The 26,752-nt window shown below is 35.1% G+C and overlaps 1 pseudogene; it reads right to left on the bottom strand.

Moving 5' to 3' along the window:
• Window positions 1-18,437: 18,437 nt before the first annotated feature.
• On the bottom strand, window positions 18,438-24,787 carry LOC112919827 (olfactory receptor 4L1-like; annotated as a pseudogene).
• Window positions 24,788-26,752: the final 1,965 nt, after the last annotated feature.

The following is a 26,752-nucleotide window of genomic DNA, read 5'->3' as shown; positions in this document are numbered from 1 at the left end:
CCCTCCTCTGTCTGCAGAATAACAGAGAACAAAGTATATCTGTTATGAGCACCTTTCCATCTACTCAATAGCTCTTTTCCAGAGAAAAACATTTACCACATCAAACACTTGCCTAGCTGAAAAAAAAAATGCATGTCCCAAAACAGGTGACGTTTTGAGTTGACCTTTCTACTCTTCCCTTCTAGATCTCCCCCTAAGATGTTGTTCTCATAACCACACTTATTCCCACTTGCCCATGTGCTTCTATATAATTGTACTCCTCTAGGACTCTGGCTATATTGCTTGAGGTGTAGTCAGAATTTCCTGATTAAAAATAAAGTTAGAGCAGCCCCGGTGGCTCAGTGGTGTAGCGCCGCCTTCAGCCCGGAACAGGATCCTGGAGATCCGGGAGTCCCGCATCAGGTTCCCGGCATGGAGCCTGCTTCTCCCTTTGCCTGTGTCTCTGCCTCTCTCTCTGTGTATCTGTCATGAATAAATAAATAAAATCTTTAAAACAAATAATTAAAACAAAAGTTAATCATTATTGTATTTGTCAGGGTTGTTTTTGTTTTTTTTTTTTGAATAGTGTTGGCGCACTGTGTCTAATATTTAGGTTTGATGTTGGGTTTTGGTCAGTTCTCTTCATTCTCACAGAGCACAGTGCTTTTCCAAGTGCTTCTTTTCTTTGGTTCCTATAAAATCCCCAGTTCCTGGTTGGTAGCTTTATGTCTTGTTTTCTAAATGTGTGTTCCTTACTTGTTCCTATTGCACTGTTCTGCTTCAGTGCCTTTGTGCACCTTTGTTCCAAACTGGTTTAGGGTCTCAAATAAGAATCTTACATTCTGCTAACACAGAGGTATTCCTCTAGGTACACCCTTGGTTGGCTCCCAATCCTGCATCCACTACACACCCTTTTCAAAAATCCTAATTTTTAAAAAAGATTTTATTTATTTATTCATGAGAGAGACTGAGAGAGAGAAAGAGAGGCAGAGACACAGGCAGAGGGAGAAGCAGGTTCCATGTAGGGAACCTGATGTGGGGCTCAATCCTGGGTCTCCAGGATCATGCCCTGGGATGAAGGTGGCACTAAACTGCTGAGCCACCCAAGCTGCTCCCAAAATCCCAATTAACTAATCCAGTTTTATTTGTTTGCCATGTATCCATTACCTACTCTTTCCTCAGATCTCAGAATGATAGCCAAATGATATCCTTCCCACAAATATTTTCAAAAAAACTTATCAGAATATATAAAATATTTTGAATATCTCAGCTAACAAAATCAAAACATGATAGAATTGAAATTGGCCATGTAGAATATTTAGTATGACATACTCATTGAGTAGATGAGAAAAAAAAGCAATTGCAGTTAAGATTTTTAGTGTTGCAATTACTTCTTTTCTTCATTCTCATTCACAAGTGGTAAGAAAAATAAAGCTGTGTATTCCTCAGTTTAAACTTATTAGGACATTAATAATTATTGTATATACCTTGATAATATTTAGGTAGTTAATCACAATTTTGCTTGCATAAATATTTCCCCTCTTGAGGCTGTAATCTGGTCTAAATAAGAATTCTATTTAGAGATTTATTTAATGGTTATTTTCTAATTTGTATATTACTATAATTGTAGAAATGTATTTTATAAGTAAAGATTCATATATTGTGATTTTTATTCATGTCTGACTGTTGGTGTGAATTGTTTAAAAAATGAAAGATTGCTAATTGTAACAATATGATATATAATGTGATATATAACAAAATTTGTCTGGATTTTGAATTATATGTAATGTTTTTAAAAGTACTATGAATACAATGGAATACAGTTTGACAATAAAGAGGAATGACAGATTGTGACATGCTACAACATGGAGAAACTAAAAAACATTATGCTATATGACAGGAACCAGGCACAGAGGACCATGTATCGTTCTATTCAATTTTTGAAAATTTGCAAACAAGGTAAATTGATGGAGACAGAAAGTAGAAAACTGGTTGCCTAGGTCTATTGGTGGAATAAAGAGTAACTGCTAATATGAATTTTCTCTTTGAGGTGATGAAAATGCTCTAAAATTTATCACGGTAATACTTGCATAATGAAAATACACTTAAAACCATTGAAGTATACACCCTAAATGGCAAATGGTGTGCTATGTTGATTATAGCTCAATACATCTTTTTTTAAAAAGATGTGTTTTTTTATTGAGAGAGAGAGAGAAAAGGCACAGGGCTAGGGCCAGAGGGAGAGAGAGAGAATCTTTAAGCAGACTCCCTCAGCTGACCATGGAGGTGGATGCAGGGCTCAATTCCAAGAACCCAAGATCACAACCTGAGCTGAACCCAAGAATTGGACATTCAACTGACTGCATCACCCAGGTACCCCTCAATAAATCTTTTTTTGTTCTTTTTCAAGTGCTATTATAGGTGGAGGGGAAAACTGGAGAAGGAGAAAGTCCTGACTGAAATTTGACAGAAATTTTTGATGGCATTTCTATAAAGAGAAGATAAGAAGAGAGGAAAAAAAGAAAAACTAAAGGAATATCAACTTTAAAAAGTCCATAAAGAAATTTATGGGAAATGTAGGCAATATGCTGATGTTTTCAGACACACATCTAAGAAACATCAGAACATATATTCTAGGTGATTAGTAACATTTCTAACTAGCAGCCAAATATTATGGGAAAGGAATTTATAATACATGGGCACGTGTGTGGGATACTTATTCACATATGTATAAACACACGTATAATGAGTATAAGAAACGAAACTAATGGGCAAAGGGGAAAAAAGAAAGAGAAACAGACTCTTAACAAGAGATATCAAACTGGTGGTTACCACAGGGAAGGTGGGAGGGACTGGGTTACATAGGTGATGGGGATTAAGTTCTACACTTACTGTGATGAGCACCGGTAAGTACGACGGGTGTCATATGGAAGTGCTCAATCACTATCTGTACACCTGAAAGTAAGATTACACTGTAGGTTAACTAACTGGAATTTAAAAAAAAAAAACTAAAAACAAAAGAAATGGGGAAAAATTATCTTTGGTGTCCTTGAAATTGCTTAGGAGCTTCCTTCTGTCTTTTACCCACTTAGATACCTATTGACCTCCACATCCATTCCTCACTCTTCCTTTAGAAACCTGCTCTTAGGAAAGTAAGTCAGTAGCTCCTTCTGCTGGTTCTTAGGTTTTGTGCCCTCCAGGTCTCACTTACAGTTACTTCATGCGTCTTTGAGTTGACCATTCCAAGCCTCAGGGAGCACTCTGAGAGTCACAGTCTCTCACTCTTCCTCTGCTTCTATTTCCCCAGACCCCCCTCTACCCCATGTTACTAATCGATGGAATTGCAGATCACTTCCCCTCTCTCATATACTTCCTTCTCCTGTTCTCAGTTACATACCTTCTGTTCCTGTGATTTCCAAATTGTGCTCAACAAGAGACTGAGGACAGACATTCATCTGATGACATTACTCTACATGAAATGAATTCCTGAGGAAAGAAGCCCTAATAATGACTCTCACAGTGACCAGTGTTTTGCTGTAGTTGGGGAGGGTGAAGCATTGTCAGTGTGGGCTGGGCCAGAGATCTGAATGTCTTCATCATCCCTGACCTTCCTTGTTATTTCAGCTGATACAAAAACACATCTGGCACTGAAGATGCGCAGGTGGAGAGGGGACTCACATCCTTACCTCCTTCTGAGATGCAGACACCTGGCATCCACAGGCCACACCGAACATGTCTAGATTCCAGCTGCTCTCAGACTGGCTCCTGGATCCAGGTTTTGGGGACTGAGCACCTTTCTAGCACCTCCTCCTTCATCTCTATCCATTCATTCCCTCTTGCTCCTTTAAAAATTTTTCCTATTTGCCCATTCTCTTCCTGTTAATTCTATTTTGCACACTCATTTGCTATGTTATTCTTTTTACATTTGCCTTAGCTTATTTTATTATTTATTTGTAATTTTTCTCCATCAACCTTTTGCTTTTCCTTCCTCATTGCATTCTGTTCATTCTCTTTCTTTCTCTCATTTGCCCACATTCTTTGAGCCTTAATTCATTTTCACTTTGTTTTGTGCATGTGTTCTACTTCATTATATCCAATGCCTGTGTTTCCATTAATTCTGAGGCAATAGATTGTTTTCTCCAAGGTAGAAGGAGCACAGTACATGCTTCCTAAGTGTTCCATTCCATTGGATTTTTCTACAGTTTATAAAGCTTGGCTGGGTCTTCACTGGACCTTTTTCTTGAACATTATCGTCTTTGAAATTTACTTAGTCTTACCCACTTATTAGTTACCTCACATTCTTCGAATATTTTGTCTAAATCATGCTGATAAGCATAAATTGATTTATTTTTGTGCTTTAAAGTAAATCTCCTTAAAACTACCCCTGCCATCACAAATCCAATTAATGAATATTTGAAAATGACAGTGTGGTTTTTGGAGTGCCTGGGTGACTTAGTTGATTGAGTGGCAAGCTCTTGATTTTGGCTCAGGTAATGATCTCAGGGATGTGGAATTGAGAGCCCTGCATAGAGCTCAGGGCTCAGCAGGGAATGTGCTTGAGATTCTCTCCCTCTCCCTCTGGCCCTCCCTTGGGTGAGCATTCTTTCTCTCTCTAAAATAAATAAATAAATATTTAAAAAAGAAAAGAAAAAAATAACAGTGTGGTTTCTGCCTCTGTATTCATACCCTTTTTATGATTATTAAAAAACACTCTTACTCATTTCTATGAATTTTGAAAAATGTGGATCAAGCTGAAGAACATAAAAAAATATTTAACTGATACTGTAGTTGAGGGTTATATAAAAGTTTATTGAAAAACACAAATATTCACCCACACAGCTACTTACCAATTCAATGGGATAGCTAAATTGGATGATGGAAACCTCTATTGTTCTTTAATATTTTGTAGTTTTAGACAGTATCATGAATGTTCCAGGAAGGACTTTCCTTTGGGAATTATTATATCTTGTTTATGTTCCTATTTCTGCAATTTGGTAAGCATATAACTTTAGGCAAGTCTTACGTCCTTTAAAATCTGAATTTTTGATTCATAAGGGACAAGTAATATATCCACTCTTTCTACTGCTTAGGGCTGACATGAAGATCAAATGAGATGGTTAGTCGCCACATCACGTCTATACAAACTGAACTAAGAAAGTGCTCAGTGATTAGACAAATTCTAGTAAAAAATGCTAAGTGGACCCTGTATCAGTAGATTTTGTTGTCACTGTGCTGGAGTTAATCCCAGAGGTGGTGACTGCCTAAATCTGAGTCATTTCGAGATTAAAAATTTGTGTTGTTTTCAAGGAGGTAATTGTTTATTTGTATTGTTTTTTAAGGACAACATAAGTAGTAAGCCTGGAGAGGTTATTTTAGATATTTTTATATAATTCAGTTAGGATTTGTGAATCGAGTCTGCCTTGTTTTAAGATCCCTAATTCTGAGCCTCATATTAGGACCACATGCAAGAGAAGAAACTCATGACAGCGGAGTGTGGTAACCAAGAGGTTTGTAAACTTGTGAAATCAGTGACATTTGTCTCTGACTCAGCCTACCTGTTCTAACTTGTGATTCCCAATTTTCTTCTTTGTCTTATCTCTGATTTACAATGGAAAAAAAACCTGGTAATTTGTGTGATACTCAAATGTAAATCCAGGTAGAAAATCTCCCAAAGCTCTGACATTTACATTTCTTTATAATAGTGCAGTTAAAGATTTTAAATCCTTTTAGTATAATACTACGCATCAGGAGGACTTGTAGGATGTGTATTTTGAGGGACAAGGTAGAGAATGCTATATGTCTGAATTTAGATCTTACCTTTTTTTTCTGTTTCTGCAGGATTACTCTATTTTTATGCATTTTAAGGTAGCAGATGTACCAGACAAATAATATTACTTTCTATTCTTCCTCTCAATTTCTTTCCAATATGAAGGATGACCAAAATTTTTCACCTCCTTAGGAATCCACTGCTACTCTCAAACAAGGGGCTATCCACTTCCTTCTGATGAAAAGATTACCTGTTCATTTCTGAATTTTTCCTCAAATATATGTCCTCATGGTAGGACATCATAAATTCTGAAATCTGCTCTCTAATTTGTGATGCAATAGGGAATATGCTTTGGGGTTTTAGCTACCTGAAGCATGCAGAGTGCTTCCAATGGGAATTAATAGAATGTCAAGTAGAATTAGAAGAAGAAAAAGATAAGAATATTATAAGGATTAAAAATATTCAAAACATGTGTCAGCTAAGACCCCTACTGGGTCATGTCACTATTTTAAACTTGATATTTTAACAGTGGCAATGAAAATGGAATGGTACACATGTTTTTAAGCATAATGAAAGTAGTAAGCCTGAGGAGGTTATTTTATATCTTTTTATATAATTTATATAAGTGATAAGAAAGCATTGGTGTTTACTAAGAGGTTAATAGTGAGACTAACTCAGTGCTGAGTATGTTAGTATCTGCATATTTTGGGATTCAAAAAAGTTAGGTAGATAGATTGTATTAGGCTAAAAAAAGATTTTTCAGGAATAACTCCCCTCTAAAAAGAGAACTTCATGTCTTATACACTAGTTCTTTCGACCTCTCAAAGAATTACTCTATTACGATCTTGGTATTAATTATTATTCACTTTTTTGAATATGTAGTTCCTGTATTCTGCATTAATAAATGAAGGTCTTTCTCTTTTTCAAATAAAGAATATTACATAAAAAAATAATCATGAAAAATCCATTTATTTTAGTTTCTTCGTCATTCATTAAGAGACAAGATGGGATAAATTTGATCATATTAAAAATAGTAACAAACTTAACTTTTACAAAAGAAATACAATATACAGTCAGGTGTACATCCATTCAAATTTATGTCCAGTTCAGACAACAGTGTAGCGGGACATGATGAAAAGTGGAGGAAAGAGGTAAAGAGATGGAGATAATATTGTTTGCAGTTTTTTTCCTATTGCTGCAAATAGCTAATTTCGCTTCTTGAAAGATTAGAAAGCTAGAAATATAAGATAATTGGAAAAAAGAGTAGAGCATCAGAAAAGAAATGATAAGATACATATGGACAAAATGGAGAAAAGATGAAAGGACAGAGAAACCATGCCTCCAGAGATGCCTATACCACAAACCACATGTGCAGATACCAAAACAGGAGGGTTGGTAGATAACTAGAGGAAGGAGGGGAAGAGAAAGGATGAGAGATCTTTAGAAATAGAGAAGTCTTTTTGTTTTTTTGTTTTTTGCTTTTGTTTTTGGTGTTGTCCTTGTTGCTTCATCTAATTATACAGACTTTCCCAGGTCTCCCTTCTCAGAATTGACCACAATGCTTAGAAGTAATTAAAAGTAATCTGGTGATTTAACTAGTCTATAGTGGGCCTCTCCTCTCAGCTGAGAAAGCTTTTTCATCTTAGGCAGCTTTTTGGTATTTTAGTATTTTAGTATTTAGTATTATTTAGTATTTAGTATTTATTTAGTATTTAGTATTTAGTATTTATTTAGTATTATTTTAGTATTTTATTTATTTATTTTAGTATTAAAAGAAAGATATGTGTGTGTGTGTGTTTTAAGAGGTGTATCTCATGATGCCTCAATTATTTTACTACACAAAGCATCCAGTAGTGATGAAAATACAAGACTAGAATTCAGAATACAAGACTGTAGTCCTGGCTTCACTCATGATGATTACTTTTGGGAAACTGCCACAGATATTTCCCAAGGAGAAACCATGGAAAGGCGTTTTGAGTATCTATCATTTGAAGGCTTGTTGTATGGGTGGGTCAGTAATTCAACAGTGATTATGGTACACAGGATCCTTGGTGTCAAGGATTTAACATTCCAATGGAGGGAGCCAGTCAAAGAGCAAAGAAGATAGGTTTATATGTCAAAAATGAAAGAATATAACAGAATTCTCTACATTGGAGAATGAATGGGGACAAGTAGGATGTTCTTTGAGTTAGATGTTGGAACAGTCTATTTTTGTGGAGGTGACATTTAAGCTAAATAACTAGATGTCTAGCCCTGAGGAGGTCTGAGGAAAGGGCCTAACAGGCAATGGGAAGAGCAAGAACAAAGAGCATGAAGACAAGGGAGCTGGTGCTTTGAGGAACAAAAAGGAGACTAAGGTGACTAAGTGATGGGCAAATGGGGGGAAAGTATAAGGTCATGTCTGAGAGGTAGGCAGCAGCTGCACACGGGATGTGGCATTTAGTCATTACAATAGGGCTTTGGCAATCTCAAGGCCACTCTGGCCACCATGGAGAACAGATTTGAAGAAGGCAAGTGTTAAAGTAAGGAGAACAGTTTAACGATTTTGCAATACTATGCATGGGAGAGTTTGAGGAAAGCCTAGGGGAGGGTGGAAGAAGGAAGTAGGGAGCAGAAAGAAGAGAACGCAACTTGTATTTCTAAGGTAGTCATTTGAACTTGCTGATAGACATGATATCTGAAAAGAAGAATCAAGAATACTCAAGAATTTAGAAGGATTAGCTCTGAATAGAATTGCAATTTAACAACATGGAAATGACTCAGACAAGATGAGTTTAGTAATAGGAAAACACATGCTGTTTTAAATATACATTTAATTTTTGCATAGGAAATATGTTTGCATAGTTACACATATTTTTAAAGTAAAAAAAATATGTTCTGTGAGGAATCTTCCCATCATAGTCCATATCCATAACCCATGATACAAGTGAGGAAACAACCAATTTTTATGTAAAATTTCAAAATTGTGACTAAGTAATATTTATATACATTCCTTTTTTCCTCGTTTGAACATAAACTTGAAATGTATTACACAATGTCTTGTACCTTATTTTTCACTTACTGTATATCTTGGAGAAGTTTTTGTGTTAATGCTTAATAAGTTTCCTAACTCTTTATATGGCTGCTTATTATTTAGTTCTTAATATACTATTCAGTTCTTTAATTTTTTCTCCTAATGAGGAAAATATAAGCTATTTATATTTTTTTGCTATCCCAATGTGTTTTGTAATAATTAAAACTAAATGTGTCATTCTTTGAATATATCAAGGACAAACTCTCAGAAATAAAATTAGAGGATCAATATTAGTGTATGTATGCAGGTACATGGTACTTTTTTCTATAGTTTACTGAGTTGTAATTTATATACAATAAAATGAACAAACCTTCAGTATACAATTAGATGAGTTTTTGAGCATATATGTACATTCTGACCATGATAAAAAATAAAATATAGAATATTTCCAATATATCAAAAAGTTCCCTTGAACTCCTTTTCAGCCAATGACCCCAGAAATAACCACTTATTTTTATTAACATAGATTAGGTTTGTGTGTTTTTGAAAATAACATAAATTGGACCATGGAATATGTATAATTTTGTACCTGGATTTTTAAATTCAATATATTTCTTTTGAGATTAATCCACATTTATTGCTGATAAGTATTCCATTTTCTAAATATATAACAACTGAAGAGGTCTTTTTTTCCCCTGAATTTGGGAGAAATATGAATAAAGCTAATTTGAGCATTCCTGTATAAATCTTCCTGGACATCTGTTCTCATTTCTCTTGTGTGCACAATTCTGAGTTGGGTTGCTGGGATATAGGGTCAGGATATTTTTAATACTTGAGAAATGACCCCGCTTTTCTATAGTGGCTATAATATTTTACACCTCTACTGTCAATATATGAGAGAAACAACTGTTTTGTATCTTCACAATAATTTGTATGTTTAGTCTTCTAATTTTAGCAATTCAAGTCAGTGTGTAGTGACATCTCCCTGAAGTTTTGGCCTACATATCCCTGATGTGCAACTTTTCAAATGTTTGCTACTTGGAGGTCATCTTCTTTCCAGAGTCCTTTTAAGCCTCTCTCTAAGAGGACTCTATTTTGCACTTTCTGTCCTTTTTAGTCCAATTTAACTCTTGCTTTGCCAGAATACTTCTCTTAAAAGCCTCATGCATACCTCAGGAATCATTTTGTGTATACTTCATGCTCCAAGAGCCACATCCATAATTCTTTCTGAGACAGGTATTTTTCTGCTTTTAGTGTTTTTAGCTAATGTGGACAAAACTTCTAAGATTCTTGGAGATCCTTTCTTCCAGCCAGGATTCTATTAGGCACTGTCTGTAGTGTTGCTGGAGACTTATCAAAGGGGGGTCAGAGCCACATCATTGATTTATTCTTTAAAGTTATTTCTCAGGCAGCCCAGGTGGCTCAGCAGTTTAGCATTGCCTTCAGCCCAGGGCCTGATCCTGGAGACCTGGGATTGAGTCCCACGTCAGGCTCCCTGCATGGAGCCTGTTTCTCCCTCTGCCTGTGCCTCTGCCTCTCTCTCTCTCTCTCTCTTTCTCTCTCTCTCTTTCTGTGTGTCTCTCATGAATAAATAAATAAAATCTTTTTTAAAAATAAGGTTATTTCTCTCATGAGGTTTTTTTCTGTTTGTTTTTGTGAGCTGGAGGGACTGTCCTGGGCCTTCCCTATTTTTTCTAAAATCTTTTGAAAACAGATATAAGTATTTCTGCTTAGGATCTCTGTCTTCCTACAAATTATCACACACAGGATTAAAATAATCATCTGGTGCTATAAATATTCTGTCTACATTATTCTTGAGCCATGCCTTTAAGGAAACTTATATTTTCCATACTCCATATTTATTCTGAAGACACTTCACCAAACATGTCACCGTGCTATGCAAGGCACTTCTGTTTTCTATCCTCCAATGTTTCTGGAGCAATGCATGAGATTGCAACTAGATTGCTACCCACTGGGAACTGTATAGGTTACACCTCTCCAAATCCTAATAATGAAAAACCCCTTTCTCTAGGATGGTTTTATTTTCTTATTAATCTTTTTTCATGTTTTCAACTTTAGTAAAATGAGCTATTTAAGTTGAAATTTTAAAAAGGTAACTCAATTTTGAAAAATAAACTATCTCCATTTTTACAAGATGTAATAGCAAACAGTCTATCTTTTATATTCAGGTTAATAAAGAAGGAATGACTAGATAACAATGATATTTTAATATTTTAGGCAAGTCATAGAGGTCTTGATAGTGTATCACAACCTGTGACTTGAAAATCTCTTTTAATTTAATCATAAATTGCTGATATTGAAAGCAGAAGAAATCAATAGCTTAGAAAAAAGAAAAAGAGAGAGGGAGAGAAGAAATCCAAAAAGACTTACAGAGGTGACAGGGAAGATGGGTGAGTTGGTTAGTAAGTTTGGTGTTTCAGTGGCAGGTTTGGTGGCTGTGGTGGAGGCTTTTATAAGAATATTACAGGGGCAGCTGTGAGGTTATTCTCTGATACCTGTTTCCCCTAGGCTACCCTGCCTTATTAAAGCTGTTATTCCAGCCATATCCTCCATGATTCAGGATTGCTCTCTGCTTTCTAGCATTCCGGAAGATTCCTTTTCTTTCTTCTATTTTAGCTCCTGAATCCATATGTTATTTTGAACTTAGTAATACATCATTACTTTACAGTTAGGTTTGTTTTTGTTACAAATGAAAAAATTTTAAGAAAATATCCCTGTGTAATAGCAGTGCACCACTTTCAAAAGTCATTCTTTTTAGTAACTTTGACCCTAGTTATATGAAATATAGGGTGACTAATAGAAGTCAAGCTTGCTTCAATACAATGATGTTAATGTGACAGGACAAAAATAGATGCTATCATTTCATTATTTGTGTATATATATATATTTTTTTCTCTTGCTCTTTTTTCTTTCCTTTTTATTAGATGATGTCTGATATTTTGGAGAAGTCAATTAGTTTATCATTTCTAGGCCAAGAGGAGTCAATACAAAATTCAGAAATTAGAACTCAAAATCAGTCTGCAAGGTCTTAAAACAAAAGCTGCATTACTATTGAGGAAAAAAACAGATCACCATAGGAGAAAAGGAAGAATATTTTGCATTCCAATTGTACTTTGGAAGGCAAACTAACTTCTCAATTAAAAATAAAAATGTTTTTGGGGAACTGCATGGTTCAGCAGTTGAGCATCTGCCTTTGGATCAGGTCATGATCCCATGGTTCCAGGATCAAGTCCCACATCGGACTCCCTGCATGGAGCCTGCTTCTCCCTCTGCCTGTGTCACTGCTTCTCTCTGTGTCTCTCATGAATAAATAAAATCTTTTAAAAATTAAAATTAAAATGTTTTTAGATGAATAGAACCTCTGTGATTCTTCTTATTAGTCTTTCATTTTTATTTATAACAAGACTGTGACAGGAATCTATTTTCCTCAAATTACCTTGTCAAATAAGACTAGAGCTCTGTCTAATGAAATGACATAATTTTGATGACTATGTTTTTCAGTTTGAACTGAGATGAACACTGAGTTTTTAGTGTTTTTTTTTTGTTGTTGTGTTTTTTTTACTTTTGTGAATACACCTTCTATAACCATTCATATTCAGTCTCTTGTATGGACATATGTTTTCTGTTGCATACATATTTGGAGTGAAATTGCTAGGTCTTCTAGTAACTGTATGTTTAACATTTTCAGGAACTGCTAAAATTCTCTCCAAAATGTTTGCATCATTATACATTCCATCAGGAATGTACTAGAGCTCTGATTGCTCTGTGTTCTCATCTGTCGTTTTGGTTATTGCCATCCTAGTGGATAAGAAGTGATAGGCTACTGTGATTTTATTTGTATAGCCTAGTGACTAATGATATTGAGCATTTTTGCATGTGCTTATTGCCCCTTTGAATATCTTTGTTGGAGACGTTTCTACTTAGATCCTTTGCCTATTATTTAATTATTTCTCTTTCAATTCTGGAATTGTAAGAGTTATTTACGTATTCTGGATCCATGTCTCCCTTTTTTGTTTTTAGACTTTGTGATTTTATTTTTTTAAATAAATTTATTTTTTATTAGTGTTCAATTTTCCAACATACAGAATAACACCCAGTGCTCATCTCATCAAGTGCCCCCCTCAGTGCCCATCACCCATTCACCCCCAACCCCCAACCCTCCTCCCCTTCCACCACCCCTAGTTCATTTCCCAGAGTTAGCAGTCTTTATATTCTGTCTCCCTTTCTGATATTTCCTACCCATTTCTTCTCCCTTCCCTTCTATTCCCTTTCACTATTATTTATATTCCCCAAATGAATGAGAACATATAATGTTTGTCCTTCTCCGATTGACTTACTTCACTCAGCATCATACCCTCCAGTTCCATCCACGTTGAAGCAAATGGTGGGTATTTGTCGTTTCTAATGGCTGAGTAATATTCCATTGTATACATAAACCACATCTTCTTTATCCATTCATCTTTCGATGGACACCGAGGCTCTTTCCACAGTTTGGCTATTAAGGACATTGCTGCTAGAAACATCGGGGTGCAGGTGTCCCGGTGTTTCATTGCATCTGAATCTTTGGGGTAAATCCCCAACAGTGCAATTGCTGGGTCGTAGGGCAGGTCTATTTTTAACTCTTTGAGGAACCTCCACACAGTTTTCCAGAGTGGCTGCACCAGTTCACATTCCCACCAACAGTGCAAGAGGGTTCCCCTTTCTCCACATCCTCTCCAACATTTGTGGTTTCCTGCCTTGTTAATGTTCCCCATTCTCACTGGTGTGAGGTGGTATCTCATTGTGGTTTTGATTTGTATTTCCCCGATGGCAAGTGATGCAGAGCATTTTCTGATGTGCGTGTTGGCCATGTCTATGTCTTCCTCTGTGAGATTTCTGTTCATGTCTTTTGCCCATTTCATGATTGGATTGTTTGTTTCTTTGGTGTTGAGTTTAATAAATTCTTTATAGATCTGGGAAAATAGCCCTTTATCTGATACGTCATTTGCAAATATCTTCTCCAATTCTGTAGGTTGTCTTTTAGTTTTGTTGACTGTATCCTTTGCTGTGCAAAAGCTTCTTATCTGATAAGGTCCCAATAGTTCATTTTTGCTTTTGTTTCTTTTGCCTTCATGCATGTATCTTGCAAGAAGTTACTGTGGCTGAGTTCGAAAAGGGTGTTTCCTGTGTTCTCCTCTAGGATTTTGATGGAATCTTGTCTCACATTTAGATCTTTCATCCATTTTGAGTTTATCTTTGTGTATGGTGAAAAAGAGTGGTCTAGTTTCATTCTTCTGCATGTGGATGTCCAATTTTCCCAGCACCATTTATTGAAGAGACTGTCTTTTTTCCAGTGGATAGTCTTTCCTGCTTTGTCGAATATTAGTTGACCATAAAGTTGAGGGCCCCCTTCTGGGTTCTCTAGTCTGTTCCATTGATCTATGTGTCTGTTTTTGTGCCAGTACCACACTGTCTTGATGACCACAGCTTTGTAATGCAACCTGAAATCTGGCATTGTGATGCCCCCAGATATGGTTTTCTTTTTTTAAAATTCCCCTGGCTATTCGGGGTCTTTTCTGATTCCACACAAATCTTAAAATAATTTGTTTCAACTCTAAGAATAAAGTCCATGGTATTTTGATAGGGATTGCATTAAACGTGTAAATTGCCCTGGGTAACATTGACATTTTCACAATATTAATTCTGCCAATCCATGAGCATGGAATATTTTTCCAATTCTTTGTGTCTTCCTCAATTTCTTTCAGAAGTGTTCTATAGTTTTTAGGGTATAGATCCTTTCCCTGTTTGGTTAGGTTTATTCCTAGGTATCTTATGCTTTGGGTGCAATGGTAAATGGGATTGACTCCTTAATTTCTCTTTCTTCAGTCTCATGGTTAGTGTATAGAAATGCCACTGACTTCTGGGCATTGATTGATCCATGACTATAAGTATTTTTCTCCCATTTCATGCATTGTCTTTTCACTTTCTCCTGACTGTCCTAATTGCTGGGATATTTTTGTTTGTTTGTCTTGTGATTTTTGATAGTTAGTTTTTATTTATTTTTATTTTTAAAATTTATTATTTATTTATTTAATTTACTTTTTGTATATTTTTTTATTGGAGTGCGATTTGCCAACATATAGTATAGCACCCAGTGTTTTTATTTATATTATTTTATACATTTCTGTGAGAGTTCAGTGTAATCTGTTTTCAAGGAACATTTTTTTTCCACTGAGTATTTGTGTTTACTTTTGTCAAATGCCTGAACCTATTTCCTTAAGTAGCAAGTTAAAAGAAAATTCTCACACTGATGTGTGGGAACATACAAAGAATGTGATGACAAGCCCAACCTTGTGAAGGACCCATTTATTTTCATCTATATCCAGAATCAAGTTTGGGTAACTTTTTTTTTTTTTCTGTTTTCTCTGTTAGGCAGGCTTTCTTCTAATAATCTCCCTCTCTCTTCCCAGAATCTGTGCACTGAGCATGGCACTCTGTTATGGTGCAAAACCCAAACCTCAGTTCTCTCCCAAGTTTATAGGATCTCTAGGCAGCAGAATTCTGTAGATGTTCTCAGAGTGGGCAATGGTTCAGTGCTGGTCTACCCTCCTGGGACGGAGCTGAAGCTTCATACTGACCTCAAGTGAGACATTTACCTTCTTTTAAAATCTTCAATTGATTTTTTTTATCCTTTGGGAAAGGATTCTTCTTTCCTAATATCCTCATTTTTTTAAATTTTTGTGTTTTTTCTTTGTTTTTTAAATTTTTAAATTTTAATTGGAGTTCAATTTGCCAACATATAGCATAACACCCAGTGCTCATCCCGCCAAGTGCCCCCTTCAGTGCCCATCACCCAGTCACCCCAACCCTCCCCTTCCACTACCCCCTTGTTCATTTCCCAGAGTTAGGTGTCTCTCATGTTTTGTTACCCTCACTGATATTTTCACTTCAATTGATTTTAACAGTTATTTTACATGATTCTAGCAGTCTTAGATGTTTTGTAACCAGAGGGATTTCAGGATTTTGGTTGTGCTATGCTACAGACACAAAAATCTTATGTAATATTTTATCAGTTTAGAGTACGATCCCATCTACCATTGGAATTATACTTTATATGGTCATGATTTATTTAATATAGAGTGTGCTATAAAGTAAGACTGAAATTTTATGTTTACTGTGTTAGAAATAAGAGTAGAATATAAGGTTTATAGCAAATATTCTTTTTTTTTTTTGCAAATGTTCTTAACTTACTTTATTTTCTTCCATTTCCCTGAAATTTTCATGTATTCTATGTTCCTTTTCTTCATATTTTTTTCTTTACAAGTTTTCATTTAATTCTAGTTAGCTGACCTAAATGATAAAGTTGGTTTCAGGTGAGGAATTTAGTGATTCATCACTTACATATACACCTGGTGCTCATCACAACAAGTGTTCTGCTTAATATTCATCACCCATCCAGCCCATCCTTCATCCATCTCCCTTCATGAGCCCTCAGTTTGTTTTCTATAGTTAAGAGTCCCTTATGGCTTGCTTCTCTCTTTCTTTTTTTTCTTCCCCTGTGGTCATATGTTTTGTTTCTTAAATCCCACATGAGTGAAATCATATGGTATTTGTTCCTTTTCTTTAAGTACAAGGCTTTCATCCCTGTAATTACTAAAATATATGAGCAATATATGTCTTTATGTATTGTAATTTTTTAAAAAGATTTTAAAAATTTATTCATGAGATACACACACAGAGAGGTGGAGACACAGGCAGAGGGCTAAATAGGCTCCCTGTGATGTAGGACTTGATCCTGGAACCCCGGGGTCATGCCCTGAGCCAAAGGCAGATGCTCAACTGCTGAGCCACCCAGGTGTCTCTGTATTGCAATTTTTTAACAGATAATATCTCACAATAAAGTGCACATATTCCTTAGTTGTAGGTTAACTTAAATAATATTCCACCAGTATATAAAGTATTTCATCTTTTCTTTCTTCATTCAATAAATATGTTTAAACTGCTGAGTGCCAATATGTACGGTAGATACTAGAGATACATAGAATTTATAGCCTAAAAACAAAGCTGACATTAACCTCTAACTGCGAATAATTATGTCATAATTTATGCAAAGGATGGAAATCACAGCATGCTGTAAATAAGTAAAATAAAGAAATGTGAACTGGCCAAGGACATACAGGAAAAGTGTTCTAAAATGTAAGATTGTGAGGGGCTTGTGGGTAATTCAGTCAATTAAGCTTCTGATTATTTATTTCATCTCAGCTCATGATCTCAGGGGCGTGGGATTGAGCCCTGAGTTGGGCTCTACGCTCAACAAAGAGTCTACTTGGGATTTTTCTCTCTCTCCCTCCTCCTCTACCCCTCCTTGCTTCTCAAATAAATAATCTTTTAAAAAAAAAACTTTAAAAATTAATATTTTGTCCAGATTATACCTCTAGGAGGAAGTTAGCTAGGTGTAGAAGTAATGGAAGGTCATTCTAGGTGAAGGGAACAGTCTGGAAATAGTCCTAAATTAAGATTCTTGATTCTTTTGAGAACTTAAAACAAAGTAGACATTATACAACATTATGAAAAAAAATGGATTGGATTGGTAGATTAGTAGATTCCAGAGGCAGATTGGGTTTTGAAGGCCAGTGAAGGATATGAACCTGTGTCTCTTAATGTCACTAAAATAGTTTTACCCAAGGAAGAAAAATTGAGAATTGCATTTTAATCACATCACTGGGTGCTTGTGCAGAATGCATTCAGGAGAGTAAAAAGAACTTATACAGTGGTTAAGAATCAATTAGAAAGCTGTTGTCTAGAGGAAGCAAGAAATGTTGGTGACTTGAATTCAGAGAGAATATTTAGGATTACCATCAATGACAATGGGATTCCCTACTTAGAATGCACTACCCCCTCTTCAACAATAACAAATCAGATTTAGCTGATAATTACAATAAGGATTACATGCTTGCCAAAGGCAAATTTAAGTATAATTTTATGTAAAGCACTTGGAAAGAAGTTACATGATACAGTGCTTAAAATCAAGACATATGCAGAAGCATATTTATTTATTGAGGTTTGAAAGGAAACCTGTGCATACTTATAATATGTCTTGGAGCATTTGGTTTCAAGGCTGCTTTTTGTAGCTCTACTGAAGTTGTCCTTGCATTGGTTCCTTCTCTCTGGTATCTTACATTCTCTCTAGCACCTTACATTGACTCTACTGTCAAATTTAATTATTTATTCTTATTTTTTTCTCATTGGATCAAGAGTTTAGAATCATATTTTCCCATTGTTGTACCCATTATTGCACACATGATTTGTACTGGTACCTCATTTAAAGACAGTATAAATTTATGAATGTTATTAACAATCCATATCTATTAAAATCATTTCTATTAGTATTGACCATATTTTAAAATACTGATTTCTTCACTAATAAATATATATCGAATATCTATGGAAAAGGGCTCAATGACTTTAAATGTGTATTTTGCTGTAGGTCACTCATTATCATTATGTGTTTTAGCAGCAGTAAGGATTAATTAAAATATTTTATTATTTTCTGCACAGTTTTTGCTTCTGCACTGGTCACTCTAACATAAGAAGAGTGAAACTATGTATTTTATATAACCTATTCAACTTCTGTTAGCACAGTACTTGTAAGTTATCTTAATTATATAGTGCCCAAATCTAGAAGTTCTGTGTCAAGATAACACATTGGAACTGTAATTTTCTCATGGCCCCTTGCATCTTCTGATTTCTTAGTGTGTAAATAATAGGATTCAGTAAGGGTGTGATAACAGTGTAAAATACAGCAAGGACTTTATTGCTTGCAAAACTATTGAATGGCCAGGCATAGATAAAGATACAAGGCCCAAAGAAGAGAGTGACCACAATGATGTGTGCAGACAGTGTTGGCAGAGCCTTGGCGAGCCCCCTGGATGATCTTTGTTGTACAGTGATCAGGATGACAGTGTAGGAGACAAGCAGCAAGATGAAGCAGATGAATGAGAGCAGCCCTCTGTCTCAATGACAAAGAATTCCAGGGTATATGTGTCCATACAAGCAAGCCTAATCACAAGGTCACAGAATATATTGTCTATGACATTGGGGCCATTGAAAGGCAAGTTGACTGTTAAAACCATCTGGTTCATGTTGTGTACAAAACCAATTGTCCATGATAGTATTATAAACCCACTCATCAGCCTGTGGCTCATGATTGTCCGATAGTGCAGGGGGTTACATATGGCTACATATCTGTCAAAGGCCATGGCTATCAAAAGAGTTGCCTCAGCACCCCCAAACAAGTGCGTAAAGAACATGTGTCATGCAGCCCCATATGGAGATGGTCTTGTGTTCATTGAGCAAGTCCATGATCAGGTGTGGTGGCAGTGAAGAGACATGTATCCAAAAAAAAGAGGTTTCCAAGGAGGAAGTACATGGGAGAATGAAGGGTGGAATCAAATGTTACTGTGACCATAATGAGAATATTTCCCCACACGGTAGCACTGTAGATAAAGGAGAATGTTACAAAGAGGAAAATCTGAAGTTCCCATCGTCCAGAAAATCTTAGTTAAAAAAACTCAGTCACTACAGATCCATTTTTAAGATCCATTTACTTGATTCACAAAGGCTCCAGAAGTTCTTTTATACAAACAGAATAAAGGGATGCCTCAGTGGCTCAGTCAGTTAACTGTCCAACTCTTGATCTCAGCTCAGGTCTTGAGCTCATGGTCTTGAGTTCAAGCCCTGCACTGGGTTCCACTTAAGAAAAAGACCAAAAAGATGAAAAATAAATAAAGCCACAATTAGCACTGATGTTTTCTATTTTATTTGATGATAATAGTTGGTGATATGAGAAAATATAATTTTAAATATATCAGCATCACCATCTACAATTTAAAATTATTTTATGGGTCACATCACTTTAAAACAACATTCTTATAACTATGCAGCAATTAAAAGCATTTGAAGGAGTGGAGGTTTTTATTTTCTATTGTTTTATTCTATAAAATGATACTCTTATCAATTGGTCTTGACTGCCACTAATTTTCTTACTTAGAAAAATTAGATAAGTAGTTACATTAGTATTTTTTGCCTTTTATTATCACAATGGCTGTCACCTCTTGAGATCATGTTACAACAATATATAAGGAATATAGAATTTCCTAATTTGGAAGATTAGGAAATTGTATTGTCCTGTATCTCCGAAGTCATTTTAAGATCTTTCAATGTTTCTGAAGTAAACAAAGAAAATGTAAATGTGCATACACACATACAAACACACACATACAACTTAGGGGTTAATTTGTACATGAAGGAAAGCCTTTAATTCATTAAAAATAATTTGTTCTTGCAGTGCCTGGGTGGCTCAGTCTGTTAAGTGTCTGTCTTCGGCTCAGGTCATAATCTCAGGGTCCTGGAATTGAGCCCAGCAATGGGGAGTCTGCTTCTCCCTCTCCCTCTGATCCACTCCCCTGCGCATGCTCTCTCTTTCTCTCTGCCTCAAAAACAAATAATAAAATCTTTAAAAAAAGATTTGATTTTTATTTTCTATTGTATAATATACTGAGAATTTTTTGAAATATGGACTCATCCTCAGATCTTTATGAACTTTTTTCTCAACTCCTGTATTACTATTATTCACAGTGAGAAGTCTGTGCATTGTGTATAAATGTATGTATGTGGTGTTTAAGAAGTAAATAGTGAAATGATTCAACTTAACCTATAGATTTTGTTTTGGTTTTAAAGTATCATACTAAATTTTCTTTACTTGGCTTTTTAGACATTGTTCATAGGATCTAGAGTGATCAAAAATGATCAATAACTATTAAGTGATTGCTGTATGCTAAACTGTTGTTAAGCATGTCACATACATTAATGCATTCAATGCTCATAACAATCCCTTGAGGGGAGTATTATTATTATCTTCATTTTGCATTAAGGAAACTATAGTATAGAAGTCTTTCATGACTTACAGTAATGCAGCTAACAGTGGTAAAAGCTGGTATTCAAGCCCAGTCAGTCTGATCCTGAATTGGGTCCATACTAATATACATATTGCCTCCAAAATTAAAGGAACATATATTTATGATCAATTTATCAAGTATCGATTGAGTTCATATGTTCCATGTGAACTGTTGAGATCCTCCTGTGTTATGGTTAATTACACTGTATTTTTTAAATACAGAATGAATCACTGTCCCACCTCTAGAGACAATCTACACATACATAATTATAAACAAAAATAGCAATTAATCAAGTAAAAATATTTAAGTTAGTACATGGTATATGTGATGAAGAATTTTGAAAAGATGGAGACCAATTCTAAGTGACTTTCAGCTACGGCTTCAGGTTCACTTGTTAATGTCTTCAAAACACTTAAAAAATAAACACCATCCTCATGGTCAGTAAACAAAAAATGAGGCTTGGAGAATATGTGAGAATTACTAGGAAGAAAACATTAAGAGCAGTGAGTAGGAGAAGTGATACATTTAGAAGAGGGACTAAATGCAGATAAGAAGGTGACTAATAAGTGTCTGTTCTCTTTTCTCCAATGAACCGTAACTTTCTCCTTGTTTTCATTTCTACTCAGGCCCTTGTGAAGACGTCCTACCACCATTATCCAATCTTAATTCCTTCCATTGTTTTCCTATCTTAGATATTTTAAGAATTGGATAATGCATACAAATTAGGGAAACTAAAGAAGAAAATTATGGAAATAGAGATGGTCAATCTCCAACAGTAGACAGAGTGGATGTTGAATGATAACAATGTGTGGAGGAACAGCCACCCACCACACCCTCTTTGAAGGACTGTGTTACATGATTATTGGGTGTGAGCAGACATTTTGCTTTGGAGACCTTTGTGACAGTAATTCTAATAATTCAATGCACTTTGGAGAAATGCAAGTCTTGATAATTATTAAATGAAATAAATATCCCAGCTACAATTTGGGAATGAATATCTTTGCTACTTGGAATTTCATGCCCCATGATACAATTACAACGGAAAAAGTTGGATATGAAAGGACTACAGTTAAGTATAATGCAATTAATACAAATAAAATCTACATTACAGCTTTATTTAGCTTTTTCATTTTATTTTAGAAGGAAAGCTGGCATTCATTTATGCTGATAGTTTTTGTTTCTCTTATTCCTCTCCTTCTTTTCCCAATCAAGTTTCTAAAATTATTTCTTTAGTTCTACACTTAATATACCTGTTATTACATTATGAGTGAATAAAAGCAATATAAATGAAAGGAAAGAAATTATATAGTTTAGACAGAAATTTATTAGTGAAGAAAATTTTCTTCCTCTTGAATAATCAATTGCATAGTTTATTATGACTATTTTTACTCAATTTATGATGTGTTTTGGAGGAATTTGAAGGAAAAATAATTATATATTAGACAAGGATGTACTTTGTAGTTGTTTATTTCTTACATCTTATTTAGCAAATGAAAAATCTAGGTCCGTATAATTAAGTAAATTTCCTGTATGTTAGATGTAGGACCACCCTAAAGAGATGTGGTATTAGGTGAGATGGTATATGGGTAAGCTGCTTGCTGGGTACAGAATGAGTGGGTAGATGGCATGTGCTGAATCTGAATCATTCACTGAAATTCAAGATTACAATCCAGAGAATTTTCCATATAAATTCCCAGTAGGAAAGGAGCAGGCCAAGACTTGTTTTATTAATTAGTGGAATATGAGCATTTCTGCTCTTGCTCTGTGTACAGAATATATATCACTTAATATAAAAGTAACTGAGTCTCTTAACTATAGAGAACTGAGTGTTACCAGAAGGGAGGTCAGTGGGGGGATGGGTTAAATCGGTGGTGAGGACTAAGGCATGCACCTGTCTTGATGAGTACCTGGTATTACTGGGAAGTTTTGAATTGCTATATTTACACCCGAGACTTATATTATAATGTATGTATAATGTATGTTAACTAACTGGAATTTAAATAAAGACTTTAATATATATATATATATATATATATATATATATGTATATAATTGAGTCAAATAAATATTTTTCTTTCATTGAAGGCACTTTAAGAAAGAAGAAAAATTTCAATCTTGACTGATTTTATGTTTTTCAAAAGTTATGAATACTTATGCTAAAGTACTGAGGGATCTCAAACACAGTATGTGAGGTGAAAGAATCAAGACTCAAAAGGCCACATTTGTGATTTTATTTATATGAAACATCTGGTGAATACAAATCTGTAGAGACAATGTACTTTAGTGACTACCTTGAGCTGGGGAGTGGGTATAAGTGGGCAAGGTTTTCTTTCTGCGATGATGAAATGATCTAAAATAATTTTATGGTGATTGTTGCATGACTATGTGAATATAATAATAATAATTGAAATGTGTATTTTAAATTGGTAAATTCAGAGTATATGAATTATATTCAATGCATCTATTATACATTTTTCGCTTTTATTCTATTAAAATTATTGAATGTTACTTTAGTATTTTTAGTTTACTAGTGCTATCCAGCTGCTTTTACTCAAATATATTCAACTGTGAAACAGTTGATGACATACTGCATATCTAATTCAACTTAGGTTTAAATTTCTTAATGTCCCTTATTTGAATTTATTTTCTGATTATTTTTTTGTATCTGGAAGCTTGCCATTCTGTTCCTGTTAGAGAGGTTTGTTGATAGTTTCTGTACTATTTTAAATACTCATAATTGAGTTTCCTGAATTATTCACATTTTTATTCATTGCTTTGTATAGAACATTTTGTAGAAACTTCTCCATTTGTTTAAAAAAGATTATTTATTTATTTATTTATTTATTTATGAGAAGGAGAGAGGGAAGGCGGGCAGGGGGAGGGGCAAAGGGAGAATCCCAAGCAGACCTCACCTCTAGCATGGAGCCTGATGTGGGGCTCAGGTCAGGGCTTAATCTTACAACCTGGAGAACGTGACCTTAGCCAAATCAGGAGTTGAATGCTTGACTAGTTGTGCCACCCAGGTGCCTCAGGAATTCTCTCTTTTTATTTATTTATTTATTTATTTATTTATTTATTTACTTAAGATCTTGTTTATATTTATGGTGTAATTGCCAGTTTTATACAGAGATTTTTACCTAGCTAGTTCTGGTCATTAATTCTCCCTTTCCTGCTTCTCCTTGAACTCTCATTATGATATGCTTATTAACATGTACTGTCAGCACCTGAAATGACGAAAAGAAATAATTGAATTTTTAATAATTTCATTGTTTTCAGTGCTAGTATGAGTTACCAGGATGCTCATAATTTGCTTTTCTTAATTTTATTCATCAGTTTTAATCATTGACCATCCACTGGCAAGTTTTACTCTTCAATATCATTTTGAGAGCATATATCCTTTAAATTTTTACAAAAACTTCTTGGTCCTAGATCATTGTGAAATAGTAAAGTGATGTCCCAGTGAGAGAGGACTTAATGTTTCAAAAGCCTCAGTCTTTTTCTTCCAGCCAACACAAAATCAATTAAAATAGTGTCTTCAGTTTCTTAAACCTCTAATGAATTACCTCTTGATGATGTTTCCACTCACCTGTTCTAAAGGCACAGTATGAAGAGCAATATGTTCAAGGAGTTAATCAAAATTGAAAATCTGCTTTTCACTCTCTGTGATGCTCTATGTATGAATTTATATACCATCTTCTGCTCTTTTTATAAATATGTGAGTTACTTTGGGGGCAGATGTGTTGGAGCTCTGCAAATCCAAATCGCAGTGGGAGTTGTTAGAGCACAGAGGCTGCTGCCCAAGCATGACCAGGAGAGGTGTTTACACTTTATTTCTGGCCCTGCACATGCTGTGATTCTCTCTGAGCAGTGGCTTGATTACAATGGACATTGTAATGTTTTTGGTTGAGTGTTGGTTGCTTGGTTGGTTGTGCTGTAGGAGTTGTAGACATCTTTGAATTAATGGATGCTTGTTTTCCCTCTTATTACTCCAAACTATCCTCTTACCTTCCTTTGAACAGCTTTGGGTAATTTTGTAGATGAATTATCTCCAGATTTCTCTGAGCTTAACATCTTCAACATAAAAATAGATCTCCATATGTTATAAATTTACTACTGACTGCATAATACAATTATGGTACAATATTAATATATTCAGGAAGTAGAAATTTTAAAAGACAAAGTTAAAATAAATTATATTGAGTGATTTAAAATTTGAAACTATACATTGATATTACAACTGCTTTAGGCTGATAATATTTAATAACTATTTTTATTTATGCAATTTTCAAAGAATATCTATGAGTCACAATATAGTTTCATAATCATTGCCACATTTTTTTTTAAATATTGATTGTGTTCTTTTTTTAAAATTTTTTTTATTTATTTATGATAGTCACAGAGAGAGAGAGAGAGAGGCAGAGACACAGGCAGAGGGAGAAGCGGGCTCCATGCACCGGGAGCCCGATGTGGGATTCCATCCCGGGTCTCCAGGATCGCGCCCTGGGCCAAAGGCAGGCGCCAAACCGCTGCGCCACCCAGGGATCCCCCATTGCCGCTTTTACTATCAGTTATCATCAACTGTTGTTCTATGAGAACAACAATACTGCCTTTAAAAAATTAATCATAATTGATTATCTTGGTATACTTTTCGCCATTGGGTTCAAAGTTCATTTGAATAACATGCCAACAAAGGATATCGTGAATAACTTTCACATTGGCGGATATTGCTGTCACTTATATGGGGTTATTATTTAATTCCAGTCAGATTCACCACTTAGCCCATGTATTAATGTGGTTTTAGACATAGACATCACATTTATTATCGGAGAAAATAAAATTGATGAAAAATTATTATATGTATAGATGTTAAAATCATCCATACTTTTGTATAATGGAAAATTCATTCCCATAAAAATATGATTCTACCTTAAATTTGCAAATCATTAGAAATAATTTTCTGTGTAGTTTTTGATATTGTCTGCTGATAAGAAGTACATTTTATTTACTGCCACATCACTTATGTAACTATTTTTTATAGTGACTGAGAACAGAAGTATTTTTGCAATAGAATGTGGCTCTTGCCCTTTTGCTATTAATCAGAAACATTTGAGAAAATTTTATTACATTTGGTGAAAAATTTAAACCATTTATTAACTGGTGGGTATTAAAACAGCAAAAAATTTATAGTATTATTTTATATATTTTTTGTATATTTTTTAAAGGAGTTCGATTTGCCAACATATAGCATAACACCCAGTGCTCATCCCACCCAGTGCCCCCTCAGTAACCATCACCCAGACACACCAAACCCCTGCCCACCTCCCTTTCCACTACCCCTTGTTCGTTTCCCAGTTAGGTGTCTCTCATGTTCTATTACCCTCACTGATATTTTTACTCATTTCCTCTATTTCCCTTTATTCCCTTTCACTATTTTTTATATACCCCAAATGAATGAGACAATATCATGACTGTCCTTCTCCAATTGACTTGCTTCACTTAGCATAATACCCTCCAGTTATATCCACGTTGAAGCAAATGGTGGTTTTTATCATTTCTAATGGCTGAGGAATATTCCATTGTATACATAAACCACATCTTCTTTATCCATTCATCTTTCGATGGACACCGAGGCTCCTTCCACAGTTTGGCTATTGTGGACATTGCTGCTAGAAACATCGGGTTGCAAGTGTCCCAGCATTTCACTGCATCTGCATCTTTGGGGTAAATCCCCAACAGTGCAAATGCTGAGTCATAGGGCAGGTCTATTTTTAACTCTTTGAGGAACTTCCACACAGTTTTCCAGAGTGGCTGCACCAGTTCACATTCCCACCAACAGTACAAGAGGGTTCCCGTTTCTCCACGTTCTCTCCAAATTTGTTTCCTGTCTTGTTAATTTTCCCCATTCTCACTGGTGTGAGGTGGTATCTCATTGTAGTTCTGATTTGTATTTCCGTGATGGCAAAGGATGCGGAGCATTTTCTCATGTGTTTGTTGGCCAAGTCTGTCTTCCTCTATGAAATTTCTGTTCATGTCTTT

Source organism: Vulpes vulpes, chromosome 15, assembly GCF_048418805.1.
Source record: "Vulpes vulpes isolate BD-2025 chromosome 15, VulVul3, whole genome shotgun sequence".
Classification (NCBI taxonomy): domain Eukaryota; kingdom Metazoa; phylum Chordata; class Mammalia; order Carnivora; family Canidae; genus Vulpes; species Vulpes vulpes.
This window is presented reverse-complemented; position numbering and strand designations above follow the sequence as displayed.